Source organism: Erithacus rubecula (genome assembly GCF_903797595.1).
Source record: "Erithacus rubecula genome assembly, chromosome: 20".
Lineage (NCBI taxonomy): Eukaryota > Metazoa > Chordata > Aves > Passeriformes > Muscicapidae > Erithacus > Erithacus rubecula.
Genome location: NC_136672.1, coordinates 4,601,442 through 4,618,894, shown reverse-complemented (window position 1 = coordinate 4,618,894; position 17,453 = coordinate 4,601,442). Strand labels below are relative to the sequence as shown.

Below are 17,453 nucleotides of genomic sequence, written 5' to 3'. Positions count from 1 at the left end.
AAGATGTGTGAAGGCTGTGAAGAAAGGTGTGTGTGCTGCTGAGCCATGGGAGAGTAGGGAGGAGGAGGCAAACACAGCTCTGGTGAGGGAAGGATGCAGACAAGGTCTTGGGATCAGCTGGCTGAGATGAGTCCATGGGGAATTACAGGCAAGTCTGAGCCTGTCAGATTAGTGGAGCCAGGAAGGGGGGGAGCGGGTTGAGGCAGGTCTGGCAGGAGGAGGGATGGAGGAGCTGGAGGAAAAGAGAAGAGCAGGAGAAGGTGGGCACAGAGGAGAGGGAGGCACATGGGAAAGGGGGAAGAACAGGGGAGTACCCGGGGGCAGTACTGGGGGTACTGGTGGAGGTAGGTACTGGTACTGGTACTGTGCCCAGCACTGGGGTTGTTGAAGGCAGGAACACACGGGGTGCAATGGGTGGATGGGGTGGGAACCAGCTCATGGCACGTCACTCCCAGCACCCAGCTGGCCAAGGTGCCGGACTGGGACCAGCCAGAGCAGGAGCACCACACTCCAAAACCAATTAAATGCTCAAGGGGTCACTGACCAGCTCTGGGGCTCCCTCCAATCCAGAGGTCAGAGTAGAGCGTCCTCATTTGCTGCCTCTTAAATAATACATCTGATCCTGCCTTAATTCCTCCTAAAACCTTCCCTGAGACCTTTCAGGTGGCTGCTGAGGAGACGTGCCCATGAGGTGACAGGCCAGCCAGGCACGGGTGACAGCCCTGGGCTGAGCAGAGGCTCCAGAGGGACGTGAAGGGCTGTGGGCACTGGTGGTGATGGAGGAAGCGCCATGTGCACCACCATCCTGATCCTGGGTCCACTGGTCCTCCTGCTGCGGCGCCGCTTCTGCAACAAAGTTGAACCGTACGTCCTCTCCTGTCCTCTCCTGTCCCCTCCTATCCCCCTCCTGTCCCCTCAGGGCTCTGGGGCTGGGGATGGAAGGGTGAGGGGGGCCCTGGGGTGGCGGATCTCACTCGTCAACCTATTCATGGAGATGCTTGGGTTCCTTCTGGTTTTGGTTCTCTGGATGACACCAGGAGACATTCGCTTGAGCTGGGTAGAGGGGCCTTCTGTGATGTGCTGTCACCTCCTCTCTGATGCACCAGTGCCAGAAAGGAGGAAAGCAGGACTGGTCCTCCCGTTTGTCTGGTACAAAGGGCCAGGGATGGATCACTGGGATGCTTTAACATGCACTGATCGAGGTGTTTCCCAAATAGAGCAGTCCTGCTGCCTGGCTGTCTTCATGCCTCGGCTTGGGAGGAGATTGAGCAGTGATTTCAGCTGTGGGGACATCATCAGGCTGACATTGCCACTCAACGGGAGTTAAACAGCCCTGGGGAGGTCCCGCTCCATCCTTGTGGCTCCGGGAGGTTGGATGAGTGTCTGGCTGTGTGGAATGCTTGAGAGCATCAGCTAAACGTTGGCTCCCAAAAGAGCCAGCAGCCACCACCCCGCAGCCTGTTGCGCTGCGCTCCGTGTTCGCACACACGCTGACACTCATCCCGGCTCCAGGGCGAAGGCAGCGAGCAGATGGGAAGGGACTTGCTGCAGTCCCACACCGAGGCAATGACAAAGCTGCGACAGGAGGGCAGGGTCACCTCCCGCTCGGTGCATCCCCGCTGCGCCACGGGCACGGTGCCGGCGGCTGCGGCTTCCACTACCTGCAGCTCCCCGTGTCTTTCGGGAGGGAGTCCCGCTGCTGCTCAGCGCTCGCTCGGCTCCAGCTCGGTGGCAGCCCGAGCATCGCCCTCCTCGCTGTGCAGCCGCCTGCTCCAACAGCGGGCTCGGCTCGGGAGGTTTCCGCTGGAGACGCACAAATCTATTTACCAGCGGAGACTGGAGACATCTGAAAGTGGGGAGATCAAATTGGCACTTAATGAGCTGATTAAGTCAGGGGAGGGAGAAACAATACTCAAAGCAGGGAAGGCATCTCCTGGCCTCTGTGCCTCTGGCTGTCCTGTGCTACCTGCAGCACCGGCTGAATTAAACACTCATTAAGTGTCTGAGCAAATGAGCTGCAGAGGTGGGAGCTGTCTCTGGACAGAGGTTACAGGGGTGACTGGTGAGGCTGGCAGACTGCAGGTCCATCCCTTGGGAAGCTGCAGGAGGAATGAGCAGGTACCTGGCTGGGGGACAAGTCACCTGCAATGATGGCACCATAGCTGGCAGTGTGCAGACAGCCCAGTGGCCCAGCTGCACAAGCCCTGCCCTGAGGAGCAGTGTGCAGGGTCAGCTTCTTAGGAGCAAGCAGTGAATAAAGCACAAATCTGTGCACAAGGAGATAGGAAGGAGCCTGGAGCTCTAAAAGCTGGGGCTGGGACAGGCATGGTGCTGCCCTGGCTACTTCCACTCAACACTCCTTCCACCACATTTAAACTGTGGGCCTGTAGCCTGGTCAGTCCTTTCACCCAACTGCCTTCATTATCACCAGCAGCAGCAGCAGCAGCAGCAGCAGCACAGAAGAGGGAGAGAATGTGGCAAAAGCTGGAACGAGCACAAGAGCTCTCATCATGGCATGGACTTGGGAGCATGAGTGAGACTCAGAGCTGGATGGCCAGGAAAAATTTCCTCCAAGCCCTGCTGCAGTCTTCAGGCAGGCACCTGGTCTGGATGCAGCCCATAGAAAAGCTGTACACTCCTAGATTAGTTTTTTTGCTAATCAAAAGGTTATTCTCACTATTAAAGACCAGAGGCTATTAACAGCTTTTCTACTTGATCTGTTTTGGACATTCATCTACTCACCTTGCTTGGTGCTGGCATAAATCAGAGCTGTTCCACTGACAGCTTTACACCAAGAGAGATTCTGTTTCCAGACTTTCATGTCCTGGAAGAGAAAAGAAGCAGAAACAAGAGAAAAATGTGCTGCTGAGGAGAAGTAGTGCAGGAGACCAAGGTACAGTGGACCTTGTGAAGGGCAGATAGCATCCTCAAGACCAGAAACAGACCCAGCACCAGAGCCCACTGCTGTGTTGATCCAACTGGATTTTGGCCAGCTAGACAACCAGGCTTAGGCTGCTCAGGCACCAGGACCCCAAACAGTAACAAAGACCAGGATTTTCCATAGTGCACTGCTCTGGATGACTGCTGGATTAAAGACATCCCTGAGAAACAGCACATGCAAAGAAAAAGTCAGGAGCCCACATGTTCCATGGGATAAACCTGGCTGGGTGAAGGATCAACGCTCTGCCTCTGACGTCCCTGTGTGCGAAGCAGGGCGTGCACCCTGAGCAAAGGACACAAATGAACAGCACAGGCAAGATCAGATTATGTGAAATCCCCTGCTCACTTGACCTCCTTCACGTCCCTGTCTTCTATTTATATACCTTGGGGCTGCCAGGAGTGGCACAGGTTGTCCTTGGCCCACCCTCACAGTGCTGGGGGCTCAGCCATGGGATTAGTGTTGGCCACTGGAGCAGGCTGTCACCCTCAAATGAAGGGATTCATGCCAGCTGTAGGGTCTGTTATCCCCACCCCTTGCTGGAGTTGAAAAGCAAACTAGAACACTATCCTAAACTAACCTGCTGTCAAGAGACAGGAAGGTCAAGAGGGACTCCTTGGGCTCCAGTGCTTGGATTTCCTCAACAAGCAGTGATTTATTCTTTGTTTTGTGTGATATTTAACGAGAAGGTCCTGGCTAGGGGCCAGGGCTGGCTATGGATGTCTGCTCTGTTTGCCTTTCTCATGCTCTTCCTCTCCAGTCTCTTCCTGGCAGGAGCTGCTCACTGCCTGCTCCTGGGTTTGAGGAGGTAGAGATGCTGATGGTGTGGAACACGGGGTTTGCTCTTGATGCCAGTCCAGCACAGGTGATGCAGGGGACTGAGCACCCAAGGGAGTACAGGAGCACCCAGGGGGCACAGATCACACAAAGGAGCCTGTCTGTGAGATGTCCTCCATGGAGAGCTCTTGGAGAGGTCTCAGGCTTTGGTGGGGCAATGCTGGACTATAACAAAGCAAAGGAGGTGCTTTGGGAAGTGAAAAGTGGGTTTGCTTTATTGCTGTTTTTTGAATCCCCTCCCAAAAAGCTGGACATGAATCCCCTGGGCCCCAGAGGGGTTGTTTTCCTGGGACTGGGAGCCAGGGCCATGGAGAGAGGGAGTGTTTAGTGCCTGTGCTGATCTCCCCCAGAACATTCTCATTGTACCCCACAATCTGCACAAGGCAAGAGCAGACCCCCTGCACTTCAGGCTGGAGAAAGCAGAGCTGGTAGCCTGGCATCATCTAGATTAACCTCCCAGCTTATTTCCCTCTGGGAAGCAGGATGTGACCTCCTCATTTCCACTGGCCAGGCACGGCTGGCAGCCAGCAGCGGTGGCACACGGCTCTGCTTCTCCAGGCTGGAACAATCAGTGAGCAGCAGGCAGGCACAGGCAAGTGTCAGCCGAATTTCTGTACACTTTAAATGCATTAGCAAGGCCACAAACACAGCCCCAAAGTGCTGCAGGTGCAGGCGAGCTGGTAAATAAACCCCAAACCCACCAGCAAGGGAATACCCCTCTTTGCACAGGAGATAGGGCTCAGCACTGCTTTCCCCCCCATATGTGCACAGCAGCTGAGCAGATCCACTCTCTCCCTGGCTGGTTTCAATCCAGTACCAGAAGGGTCAATTCTGTGCCACTTCTGCGGAGTCATTATCCTGTTGGTTATATAAATGTCTGGGCATGCACAAAAGGCAGTGCTGATACAGTGGCTCTGACACCAACTCTCTCCAACACCTGCTTTTCAGCTGGGGAGAGAGCTGAGCACAAGAACATCTCGAGAGCTGTCACACAGAAAGCTGCTGTCTTTCAGGCTGAATGGAGGTCTAAATAGCTCTCACTTCTGCTTTAGAATCTCATTTCTAAATGCAATTAATACTGGCACATGCATAATGAGAGACTGACGAGTGAATACAGACTCTGGCAATAAAGAAGCCAGCCCCAAGTGCTATGTAAATATTACAAATCCTCACAGGGAGCTGACCTGGGGAAGACAGCTCTCTGATGATTAAACCCCAGTGACAATACGACTGCATTCCTACATCTGTCACAATACTACCTGCTGATACATAATGAGCCACGCTAAAAGAACTTGCTCTTGCTGCTCTTCAGTGCAGATAAAATGTCTATTTGTAGAATGTAATTAATCTCTTCTTCAAAATCAGGAACCTTAGTGTCCTTGGTAACAACATGCCAGTGACTCAGAGAGTGTCTCTGGTTTTTCCTTCTGATTTTGGAGCAAGTTACTGAAAGTGACCCCAAATTTTAGCACAGCAAAGGAGCATAAGTGGAAAAGCCAATGATGTCTGGAGGTAGGGATAGGTTTTACCCACCTTTCTAGTCTCTGCAGGGCTGCTTTGGCAGCTTGAGGAGGTACCATTTCAGCCATGTTTCCTGTGATGAGACAAGCTCTGTCCCAAGATCTGGTCCCCAGGCTGTTGAGAACAGATTCCCTTTTACCATGGGGTATAAGAGGGCAGAGAATAAACTGTCAGAAGAGCAGGGGCACAATCACAGGATGAAGCTGCCCCATCTTTTGCCTGGTTTCCCCAGCAGTAAGTGCTGTGTGCTCTGTGTGTGTGTGTCCATGCCTGCTCCCCCAGATGGCTTTCGAGCCTGCTGCCTTATTTCAGCCAAGTTTGGCAGGGCATGGAAGTTCAAAGACATCCAGCCCTTACCAGGTAGCAAACATGCAAAGCAAGGAGCACCAATGTGGCAGAGGGATGCAGGGAAGTGCTGCTGGCAGATCCCCTGGTCCCTCTGAGGGTTGTGCTTGGGCACAGCCTGCTCCTCCAGCCCATCCCAGGCTGGCTGAGATTTGTGCTGAAAAGGCAAAGTTGCTCCAAAGCAGCCAGGGGCCATAACTGCTTTCTATGAATTTCAGTGGGAAGAAGCAGTGCTGGATGTCGCTCACTGACCCAGTTCCAAGCCCCAGGGGAAGCATGGGCTGTGATACGGGGACAGCTGCCTGGAGAGGGGGTGATGGAAGACTTGCATGATTTATTTATTTCCTGGGAAATAAAAAGGAAGAAGAAAAGAATTGTTGGATAAAATCAGCATATTCCAGGCTAAATTGTGCTGCAGCAATTCCTTGTAGGGCTGGAGCTGAGCTGCTTGGTCCCCTGTAAGGGAGATTCATCCTTGCTGCTGCACAATGCTCTGCAGAGCCGGGAGGGTGTGGGGAGAAGAAGGGTTTGCTGTTACTGAGGGCTCTGCTCTTCAGTGCAAAAATGCCCTTTTACTGGAGCAAGTTATCACTCCCCTTTAGACAGGGGCTGCAATCAGCACCACTGCCCACAGCTCACCCCATCTCCTCTGTCCCCAGGTACTCGGAAGGAGAGGAAGAGATCAGGAGAGAGGCTGGCTCTGACCCTCACACCACGTAACAGCACTTTGGACTAAAGGCCAGGTGGGATGCAGCAGTTATCTGGGATGATGCAGCTCTGAGGAAAGTGGGGGAAGGACGTGCAAAAAGCCTGGTCTTCATCTTCAAGTATTTCAATGGTGATTTTTTTGTGTTTCACCCAAGATTTTATTGTTTTTCCTGCCTATTGGTGAGGCTGTGAAGTCTCAAGAAAAGTGTCTTGCTCTGGAGAAAGGAAATTAAACCTGGAATGGCTGGATTGGAAGGGAAAATCCCATTTTTTCCATTATTTTCAATAGCATTTCTGTTTCCAGGAGAGAGCACACCCAGCTGTTTCTCTGTGGCCTCCCACCTGCTGCCTGGATGCCAGAAGCATCTTGTGGGGGCAGAAAAGGCAGCAGAGCCAGTGGTGGTCCAGCTGGGATGGGGGGCAAGGGGTGGGTGCAGGTTGCCCAGAGAGGATGTGGGTGCCACACCCATGCAAGTGTTGATGGATGGGTTGGGTGGTGCTTTGAGGAACCTGGTCTAGTAGAAGAGGATTGGTACAAGATGGTCTTTAAGGTCCCTTCCAAGCTCAGTCATACTGTAGTTCCATGTGGGATTTGGGACTGGTGTGGCTTTGTGTCCTGTTCAGTGACCCCAGGTATTGAGGGCTGACTCTGGGGTGTTCCTGTGCAGCTCCCAGCAAAAGTTGGGTCACTCACATCTCCAGCCTTGGCTCTGGGAGGGAATCTTTAGCTCCAAGGGTGAGGGGACACTGGGTTGGGCTATGGGGAGAAAACGAGGTCAGAGCTGTCTTTCCTAATCCCCCCCTGGGCACTGCTGAATGCAGTGGACTCACCATGCCCTGCCTTTTCTTTGGCACATCCTCCAAGGCTTCTAACCTTGTCTGTCCCATCTCTCAACAAACAATTAACCACAATTCATCCATTAACCACAACTCCTTCTCATCCTGCAGCTCCCCTGCGCTCTGCAGCCGGCACCGAGCACATCCCAGCCTTGGCACCTGCTGAAACCCTGGCAAAACAACCCATGACAGCAACAAATCCACATCACCCAGCTGCCCTCCCACAGCTCAGAGAGGACCAGGCTCTGGGCTAAACACTGGGGCAGGAAGGAAATTTGCCTGGGTGAGGCTGAGCCCTGGGTGGTGGCCAGCAGCCCCAGCTGCAGGCACGGAGGGATCGGGGGTCCTGCTCCCTGCCATGGGGCTCTCGCGTGCTCCACAGCTTTCCCAGGGATGTAAATCCATTAATAAAAGATCAGTTTGCAGACACAGCTCGCTGTAGATGACAGCACTAGAGGCACATCAGCTTCTCCTAAGCACCAGTCTCGTGCTGGGTTTATTTGGTCCATTTGTGGCAGGGGAAGAGTTGCTTTCGGCATTCAGAGATGACTTGTGTCTGGAAGAAGTAGCAGGGTGAGATATATTTTTGGCTCTATTTAGCCACAAAAATTTGGGTTTAGAATAAAGAGAAATATTCCTGTTTGCTGCCAAACTGAGGCAGACAATCTCTTGTGCAAGCCTTCGTTTGTTTGAGGACTCGGTGTCCTGTTGTAAAAATAAATGTTCTGATGGGAAAAGTCTATTGGGTTGTGCTGATCAGTCATTGGGAGTGGTGGGCTCACAAACATCAGCTTCAACCCAGCTGGAAAAGCAGCTCCCAAAGCTTTTGCAAGTAGACATTAGACAGAAGGAGACAAGACTTTGGTTTTTTGGTGAGTGAGGCAGACACAAGCTGAATATTTCCATGGGCACAGTTGTGCTGGCCTCACCATGGCTGGCATGAATTTTCAGTGCCAAAAATTCAGTTTGCACCCAAAGCAGGCTGTTTGGTCCTTCTGAGAGCCACAGGAAGGGGGGAAGGAGAGACGCTGGTGGTGGGGAAGAAAACTAGGATGTGTCTCCTGCCCAGGATGTTCCTGGCTGATGTCAGCACCCTCTCCCCATCCTGTGGCTGTAGGGTCACCTCCCTGCCTCAGAGGTAAGGCCAGACATACAGGTAAGAGCTTCCAGCAGCTTGGTTCTCCATAATGAGAATTTCACAAATGTCTACAGAGTTTTCCTAATTGATTTTTTACCCTGTAAGTTTTAAAATTAAGCTTCATCAACCTCAACTCATGTTCAACACTTTTCTTCTTTTTGGCAAAAGAAGTATTATGATTAGGAGGAATAAAACTGGTTTTACCTGGAGCTACCTTCATTTTATAGCAGATAAAAAACAAGATACAGAGTCAATAATGCCAGGAAGGGGGGTCAGGGGATGAATATAATGCTGTGCTGAAGGCAGCACAGAAAAGATTGGAATCTGAAAAGACAAAGGCTTACCAAGATTGAGCCTCAAAAGCAAAATCAGCTTCTCTGATGATATGAATCACCTGGATTCCCCTGACATGCTGGTATTGCTGTAGAATGGCTTTTATGTATTGATTTAAGGGAAAATAAAGGTCAAGGGCTTAGTTGAGAGGTGCTGTTCAGTCTGTGTGGGCAGAAATGAGCAACAAGGAGGATCTGCAAGGTCAGAAACAGGATGGAGAGAAGTCTTAGGAGCAATAGGTGCCTGCTGGAGTTATGAGACCCCCAAAGACTGGAGCAGAGCCTCACTGAGGGGAGCCCACTGGAGCCCTGATCTGCAGGGTTAGCCCAGACACAGTCATTCTGGGCTTAGTGAAAATCCAGATTTCAGTCTGGACCTTTCCATCAATAACTCTGACCTTTCTCCCCATCTGGATTAGCACTCAAAAACTCCCAGGAAGGACAACATGGGGAGGACAACAGATGGAAATGGTGCCTGCAAATGTCACAGTGCTGCTGGGACAGGGTCACTGCCCTGCAAACCCGGGTGTGCAAACAGCACTTGCTAAATCAGCTGCAGGGGACTGGTGTAGATATGGGGGATAAAGGTTTCCTGAGCCATGAAAAGGCCAACTCTCTGCCTGGGGACCTCTGAGAGGGTGGATTTCATGAGAAATGTTCTTTATTCACACAGCCAGCAGCTGAGCTCAGGGTGGGTGAGTGGCTGCAGCCAGTGGCTGCCAAGGCTTGCTGGCCATGGTGAGGTGTTTGCTGTTTGCACCAAGATTTGGGATGGTCCCTGGGTGGGTGGGAGTGAGAATTGTTCATTGTGTCCTCTCTGCTGCCCAAAACGTTCATTGTGTCCTCTCTGCTGCCCAAAACCACTTCATGAGAAGTATGAAGGGGTGGTGGCAGCCCTCACAGGTCAGGAATGGTGTCACCAGTGTTTTTCTGAGGGATGCTGGAGGACATGGACCCCCATTGTGGTCCCACTGTTGTGATCCCACTGAGGAGATGTTGTTTATTGGAGGAGGAAGGAAGGATTGTGACATCTCTGCTCTTCTTCTTTCCATCTCTGTCCCCACTAAAATACAGTTTGGGAAAAACTAAAAAGGGAAATGAAACGTTGAGTGGCTGCTCCAGCTGGGGGGTGGAGGTGGTGTGGGACCAACAGTCCCACACATTCTGGAGGAGGGGCTGAAGCTGTGGGGCCTGGCTGGACCCAGCTCCCCGGGGTTTATCAGGCTGTCTGTTTTCATCATTTCTCTCTGAGAAGGGAAATGGACCACACAGCAGCAGAAAGTCCTGGAAATCTGTGAGGGAGGCTGTTCCCAGCAGCCTTCCCTCTGCTGTCGCCCCTGTATACAGTTGGCCATGGAGGATGTATGGCTCTGCACTGCTCCAACTCAGTGACATAATGCCTCGGAATTCAATTCCTTCCCAATTAAATTCCTAATCACAGCCAGCATGTGCACTTTCCCAGCTCTGACCCTCTTGTCTCAGTTGCACACGTGGTCTCTGACAAACCAAGTGGACCAGGACTGGAGTCACCTCATCTCAACTGCCCTGTCTGCTCCATCCCCTCCACATCAGACTCTGCTGTCTCTCCTCTGCTCCCACTCCTGAGGCATCCTAAAGGCTGTGTGTGGCCTATAACTTTTCCTTTTCTCAGAAAAAAACCAAAAAAAACCCCAAAACCAACCAAACAAAAGAAAACCAACCAAAAAACTACAGTAGAAGCAAGCAGAGGAAATTGCTTCAAGTTTCTTAACTATCTCATGGAACAAAAATGCTTCATGAGGCTGTTCAGGGAAAGAGAGGGTCAAATGTCCCTCATTAACGCTGATTTACTTACTGAGTGGGCTGGGAAGTGGAAGGGGGAGAGAGTCCAGCTGCCTGTCTCAGTGCACAGGGATGCTGGTCTGGGATCCAGGCTGGGATGGGAGGGCTGGATCCCCAATAAGATTGGGGTGGTGGGTTTACCAGCAGCAGGTACAGTGGGGTTCAGGCTGCCATGCACCCACACCCAGGGAAGACATGGTCTGCACCAGCATGGCAGAGATGCAGCACACAGCTCCCTCTGCTCATGTAGCAGTTTGGAAATTTCATGGCTTCCAGAGGAAAAGAGCAGAAGTTGAGTCCATTCAACCCAATTAAAACTCCAGAGGAAGTGCAGAGAGGCAGGATGTAATTACCCGTGCTGGAATCCCAGTTTGGAACAGGAGGCAGAGCTCTCCGGATCAAATTAATCCCTGGTGTAACTCTGCCGAAGTTACACCAGGGCTATAATTGGCCTGAAACATTTTAACTATCTCATTTAATGTTATTCATGCTCTGCTGGAGATGAGAATGTTTATCCTAAATGAGGGACTCTAATGCTCTGAAGCAATAATAGAGTGTGAGGCTTATGTGGTTTCTCATTTACAAGGATACTGGGGAGGCCAGATTGCCACAGAAGATGCAGTAAATCTGGATTCCCCAAATCTTTAGCAATTTCCACAGCTCCTGTGGTGGCTGGCTGTGCCATTGTCCTTCCTGCAGTGTGTTCACCCTCCCCACACCCAGGCTACTTTTCCATCTCTTGGAGATATTGGAGGCTTGTACCCCATACCCAGCCGGGGGCAGGAATAGCAGATGTAAAGTGATATGAGAGGGAATGGAAAGCACTGAGAGAGGCTTCCAAGATTAAAGCTTCTATAAATGAGCAGTGAGATTTCCCAGGGACAGACTTTGATTCCTGTGATACTAAAAGAGGGGATTTCCATCGAGGAGGGCTGGTTCCCTGAGTCACTCCAGGGAAGCAGCCTCCAACTCCTGCAGAAGGAGCAGGGTCAGTGCTGCAGGTAGCTCTGCAAGCACACAGAGCTCCACAGGACAGTCCCTGCTGCCAGCTGGACACCCCACAGACAGTGGTTCCAGCTGCCAGTGCTGGGCTATCCACCAGGATGATCCCTTGAGCTCCCACACCAGAAGAGACCTGAGCATGTTCTCCCCATGAGAGACAGCAAAGCAGTGCCACCCTCCATGAGGAACATCCCCCAGGAATCACAGCCTGTGGTGGCAATGCCATCAGTCAGCCCAAGCACACATCCTGCAGGTTCCATTCCTCCTTCACCCAGCTGTACTCTGGCTGTTGCCCTTCTGCCAGGGATGCCATTGGGCCCCAAATCTCTGCTGTGTGTCCTGAGTCCCCCCTGACCCAGCCCTGCAGGTACCACTCACTGTGGGCTCTGCATCATCATTACCAGGCTTTTGGAAATTGCAATTATCTGTCTTTAAATCACACTTCTAACCCCCAAGCTGCTTTTAAGCCAGACCCCTGGTCTTCCCCTCTGCTCTAATGCCAGTGGAAACCGCAGGAAAGGCAGATCTGTTTGTTCTGAAGCAATTTTTTAATGCCCTGTAGCTTAGAAGCTCAAGCATTACAATTCATTCCAGCTCTTCTCTGCTCCTCGGAGGATATTAGATCCTTCTTTTGATACTTCCTCACTCTTTGTAGATGTTACCCTAGTTTTAATTTTCAGGGCTTCCAGACTGTTTTAAACAGTGCTGAGCTTTCAAGTTGTTTCCTTCAAACTTTCTCCAGCCATGCTTTCTCAGAGCCTAAATAGCTTTGATTATTCCCAGATGTTTTTGGTTTGTTAACCCCAGAATAGTATTGTGTAACAGCTTGGAAAGAAGACTGGCAGCAGGGGTCCTGGGCTCTCTTTCCTTGTTCACCAAATCACTTCCCAAGCAGAACATCTATGGGATTTCACCCACAGAAGGAATTTTATTAGCAGCAACAGGACTGAGGCTGGCTGAAATCCTCTTGCTGATAAAGATAACCCTCTGAAAAGGCATGGCTCATTTTCTTCACCCAGTTCCTCCTGGTCCCCTGTGCTGAGATTTCCAAGCAGGATGACATGCTGGGCAACAAATCTGCAGGAAAGCCTTTGAGCAGGCATTCCTGAGCCTGCCAGGCTGCACTTGAAGGAAAATTGCTCACTCCAGGCCAGGCTGGGCTCAGGCTGTGGCCATTCCTACTCGCCAGCCACACGGCTCTGCTCTGCTGGGGCCAAGTTTTCCTTGGCTTGGGAGGATGCATGTGTGTGTCCTGACAGGCCAGAGAGTGGGGAGTGAGGAGTTTTACACAACTGGCTGTGCTCCTAACAGACCTCTGCAGCCCTCCTGACTCCAGCAACCCTGCCGCTCCCATGTTTGAGCCATTGCATTGCTAAACACTCATAAAAAACATCCCCATTCCCACTAGAAAAGAGCCAGGGTGTATCTGATCTGGCAGGAGATTCTTCTCAACCATCCATAAATCTTCCCAAGGTCACCCCAAATTCACCATATCTCTTGGTGCCTCCACCCACTCTGCTGGATCCTTGCACTTCCCCTTCTCAGCCCTGTGGTCAGCTCAGTGAAGCCCAAGCTTCCTGGGATGGATGTGAATACATCCTGTGGCATCTGCCTCCCATATGCAGAGGACCACACCTAGGCAGGGCAAGGAGCAATGAAAGAAAAAGGAAAGCAAGGATGGAAAAAGAATAAAAGCATCAAGAGAGAATATTTTTTTAGCAGAGGAAAAAGCTGAGGGATAAACCAACCTACCCTGGTACATCCCCATGACAGTGGTGTGGTACCCAGCCTTGCCACCAATACCAGCTGCAGCTGGGAAAGCAGGTGAGAAACAAACCACTACCATTCAGCCCTTGGACAGCCAAACTGACCTGCTGTAGGAAGACACTGCCCCAAGAAAGACACCCATGCCTCTGCCTGAGAGATGAGTGTCTTGAAAACCCAGCCCCATCACAGCTGGCCACAGCTTGTGCTGAGCAGATGTGCCTCAGGCCAGCCCTGTGTGAGCTGGTGGGACCAGGGCTGTACCCAGATCTGCTCAGGAGAGCAGGGAGGAGGCACAGGGAGGAGGATCAGCAAGACAAGCTGTGAGTGAAGAGTGTCAGTGCTTGGAAAGCGCAACCAATTTGCTTTTAGTACAGTTCATGCCTCTCCAACAGTGCCTAGAATAACAAATTCCTTCCACTCTCCAAGCCTGAATGCTGGAGGAAGCTGCAGAGAAACTTAATTGATTAGCTGGATGCGTGCACAGAAAAAAATTGCTCAGCATCAAGGAAATCACTGTCTTGACAGTTAATGCAGATGCTGGTGGAAGATTAGAAAGACCAGCTGCAGCTTTTTATCACAAAACCCCTTCTTTGAGTCTGGGAACAAGGCAAGATCTGTTTTGATGGGACGACTCATTTTGCAGTGGCACTGAGGGGCTGGAGCACCAGGGCTGTGGTCCCACACTGCACCCACCCAGGGCCCACTGGCCCCATGACCAGTCCTGGCATCTTCAGCTGCTGGACAGCAAGGAGACAAGTTTTGGGCTCCTCTCACCCCCCACTGTCCAGCCCCAGAGGTTCCTATCAACCCTGGCAGCCTCTGAGCAGCAGGAAGAGATGCCCTGAGAGCAATTTCAGCATCCAGAGTGCAGAGGACAGAGCTGAGCATGCTGGAGGAGTTGAGTTTCCAGATGCCTCACAGCATCCTCTCCAGCCCTGCAGAACATCTCCCTGTCACAGTCCCTGTCCAGGCTTGCTGCTTTGGAGATGCTCTCAGCATCTCCAGCTCTGCCTTGCCTGCCACAAGGTCACCACCTGTGATTCTGTCACCACACAGGATTGCTTTCTCCGTTTGGCAAAAGAAAACAGGAAGCCAAAGGCCTGCAGGGGCTGTGAACTTGCCTGTCATGTTCTCTGACAGTACCAAAACCTTTTGCTGCTTGTGTTTTTCCCAAACTGTCGCTGCTTGTCACACCCCTTGTTTAAACTTCTGATCCTGAAAGCTTTCCTGAGCCCTCAGCAAAACAAATGGAGAGAGCATGGTCTGTTCTCCACAGGGATCAGACACCACCTCAAAAGCAATGAGACTGACAGTGTCAAAGCTTCCCAGAGCAGGAACAGGCAGAGCCAAGTGTGCATGCCTGTGCTCTGGGGCTGCCAGAGGTGGGAGAAAGCAGCCTGCTAACCCCCAGCTTCCTCCTCTCCCTCAAGCTACTCAGCTCCTGAGGTATTTGGCTCGGGGAAGGATGAAAGGGGAATGAAAGGGCTCAGCCCTCCTGTTTGCTCTCTGCTGAGCAGAACTGCTCTCCTGTCTCCTGTTTCCCCTATTGCTGCTATTTGACCTGAGCAGCCCAGAGGCATTTCAGTCACGGTGCATTCCTAGCACAGCATCGGTTTTCTGGAGCAAAACGGGAACAGCTGCCAAGAAACAAATCTTCCCCTGACGCCTGGTACTTTTCATGGGTGGAACAAAACTTCTTGAAACCCCAGGGGGAAAACCACCAGATCTCAGCAGCAGCAAACCCCATCCCACTCCAGCCCATCCCCTCCAGGGATTTTGCAGCATGAGGGGGCTCAGACAGAGACTAATGAACATTGTGATCACATTCATACGGCACCACTTTGAGAGCTTTGAGTCAAAGAGGAGGTGAAGAGAGATCTGATCCTTAGCTGGAAGCAGTGCTGTGGGGAACAGTGCACTCTGGCTGAACCCCCCAGCATTTAAGTCCAGCTGTGTCCACTGTCCTTCTACCTGCCCAAGCCTGTTGTCGCTATTGTCACTGGGCAGAGTAGAGGCAGGTAGGTGATGCTGATTTGGAGCATGTTAAGTTCACACATGGATTGCTGTGAAAGAGTGTTTGAAGCTTGTCAGGGTGAAGAGAAGTTTGTCCCCAAGTGCTGTGAGGAAATCTGGTGCTATCAGAGTCAGACTGGTGAGGAGGGAAGTACACAAGGGGTTGTGTGGGCTGAGCATGAATTGCATGTGGAGGTATCTGTGTCCATAGGATTTCTGTGTTCTTGAATAGCAGAGCTCCCAGATGAATATAACCCTTTCCCCATGAAGGTTCATATCTCTCCCAAATGTAGGATAAAGCCTGTAATAGTCTCCCTGCCATGCTCACCATTTTCTTCACAGATTGCTGCGGTTTGGCAAGGTTGGGAGCAGGGAGATAACCAGAGATATCCAGAAGAAAATCGAGGAAAGTGTTTCTGGAGGCCTGGAACCTACTGAGACACACAAGCAGCCTCAAAGCACATGGCTTCTTGCCCCTTTGAGCTGAAGGAACAACATTTGCTCTGTGTTCACTCAAATCTTGAATGTGATAGATAGAATAAGGACAGAAATATTGGCAATCCAGTTTCTTGGAGGGTTTGCCAGCTGACACCTGCTCCTTGCTGATAACAGGGTTCCACCCTCAGTCATGGTGCAGAAGGCAGCCTTCAGATGATATGAAGGCAATATGTTTTTCTTGTTCACCCTGATTGAGACTGAGGCTTATCTTGAAATCATCCACGGCAGTTAGTGCTCAGCAGTCTCAGTCTGACAGAAATGGGTCTGATGGAGGCTCAGCTTCACCTTCCCAGTGATCATTTTAGCAGGATGTGCAGGAACAGGCTCAGTCAGCAGCACCTCTAGTTCACTCATGTCAGGGCAGTTTCTCTGACCATGAGGATTTTTAGGCATGAAGCATGTAGAGTTCACAGCTAGGACAGGGTCAGTGCTTATCTGCTGAAGCCTAAGGCAGCAGCACCAGGTTAGCCCCACGTGAGATGCATTAAGGTTTCCTGTGAAGGTAACATGAAGTTCACATTGCAACACGCATCACCTCCCTGCTCACTGAGATTCCCGGGAGATTGCTGAGAGTGCTGCAGAGAGACTGGAGCTGCTGACTGCAGGCAAGCCACAACAGCACTTTAGCTTGCAAGCTGGAGATGATAGAGAGGCCTAGTCCTTGAAAAATTAAGAATTCCTTTGTGATCCAGGCTTTCAGGCCAGGTTTACACAGCAAGCCTGTTCCAGCAAGCCTTGACTGCAGCTTCTCCTTCTGTTTCTTGGCTAGCCCAGGCCTTCTGCTACAACAACACAAGCAAAGTCCACTGTCACAAACACCATCTGCTGAAGAGGAGGAAGGTTTCACACCGTGTCAGTCTCTTTTATCTCAGTGTAGGCTCTGCACAGGAGCTGGCTGAAGTTAGAAAAGCAAAGGAGACCCCAGTAACAGCTTTCCTTGTGCTGTCTGTGGGCAGTTACTGATTTGAGTAGAAAAGGACTCCAGGGAGGCAGGACAGCACACAAGCAGCTGGTCCATCACATCACTCTTCAGGCTTGGGTTGAAAATAGCAACAGTTTTCCCCCCTAAACTACATGAAATCCCAGGCAACAGGAACAGCCCTGCTCAAGAGCTAAGCCAACCCAGCTGAGCTCAGTCTTTCTGTTTTGGATCAGGTCACTCCAGAAACAGAAGCAGCAAGAACCAGGCTGGGACTGGCTGTATGAGGAACCACCATTTACATTCTTCTCCCATATCTACAGAGGAACAGCCACACATACCTCAGCAGCAGCAGGGCTTCTTTAACCACCAGGTACTTGAGCTTCTCTGGAAACACCATCTTCAGATCACATCCCAGCACCATTGTCAGACTGAACAGCTGAGGCAGGAATGCCATTCTAGGGGATGTAGAACAAATATAGGACATACACATTTCTGTAGCACTACAGGTTGCACACACTGGACAAAGCAACTCAGAGCAGAGAGCAGCCACCCAGGCCTGGGTGCAGAGGGGATCTACATATCACAGCTGGGCATGGGGTGAGCAGGATTGGGCCAGAAGGACACCAGGGCAACACAAGACTGAGCAGGAACACAAACTCCTTCTCTGGCTGGACAGGAGCAGGGCAGAAGCAAGCCCTGACTGGGGGCTGGGGACAAGCTGAGACCTCTGGCAAACTGGTGGGGAGTACAGTCCTCCTCTGCTCCCCAGGGACC

At 51.5% G+C, this 17,453-nt stretch overlaps 1 long non-coding RNA gene across 2 annotated transcripts; it reads right to left on the bottom strand.

Annotated features, from left to right (window-relative positions):
- Nucleotides 1–907: 907 nt before the first annotated feature.
- LOC306810649 lies at nt 908–17,453 on the bottom strand. 2 transcript variants are annotated; one of them, XR_013776504.1, is made up of 4 exons: nt 17,018–17,453; nt 5,309–5,410; nt 2,743–2,824; nt 908–1,846 (listed from the first exon to the last, which is right to left on the bottom strand). It is a non-coding gene; the product is annotated as an uncharacterized lncRNA (long non-coding RNA). The 2 variants fall into 2 exon arrangements; XR_013776505.1 differs by lacking the exon at nt 17,018–17,453 and adding an exon at nt 8,669–9,387.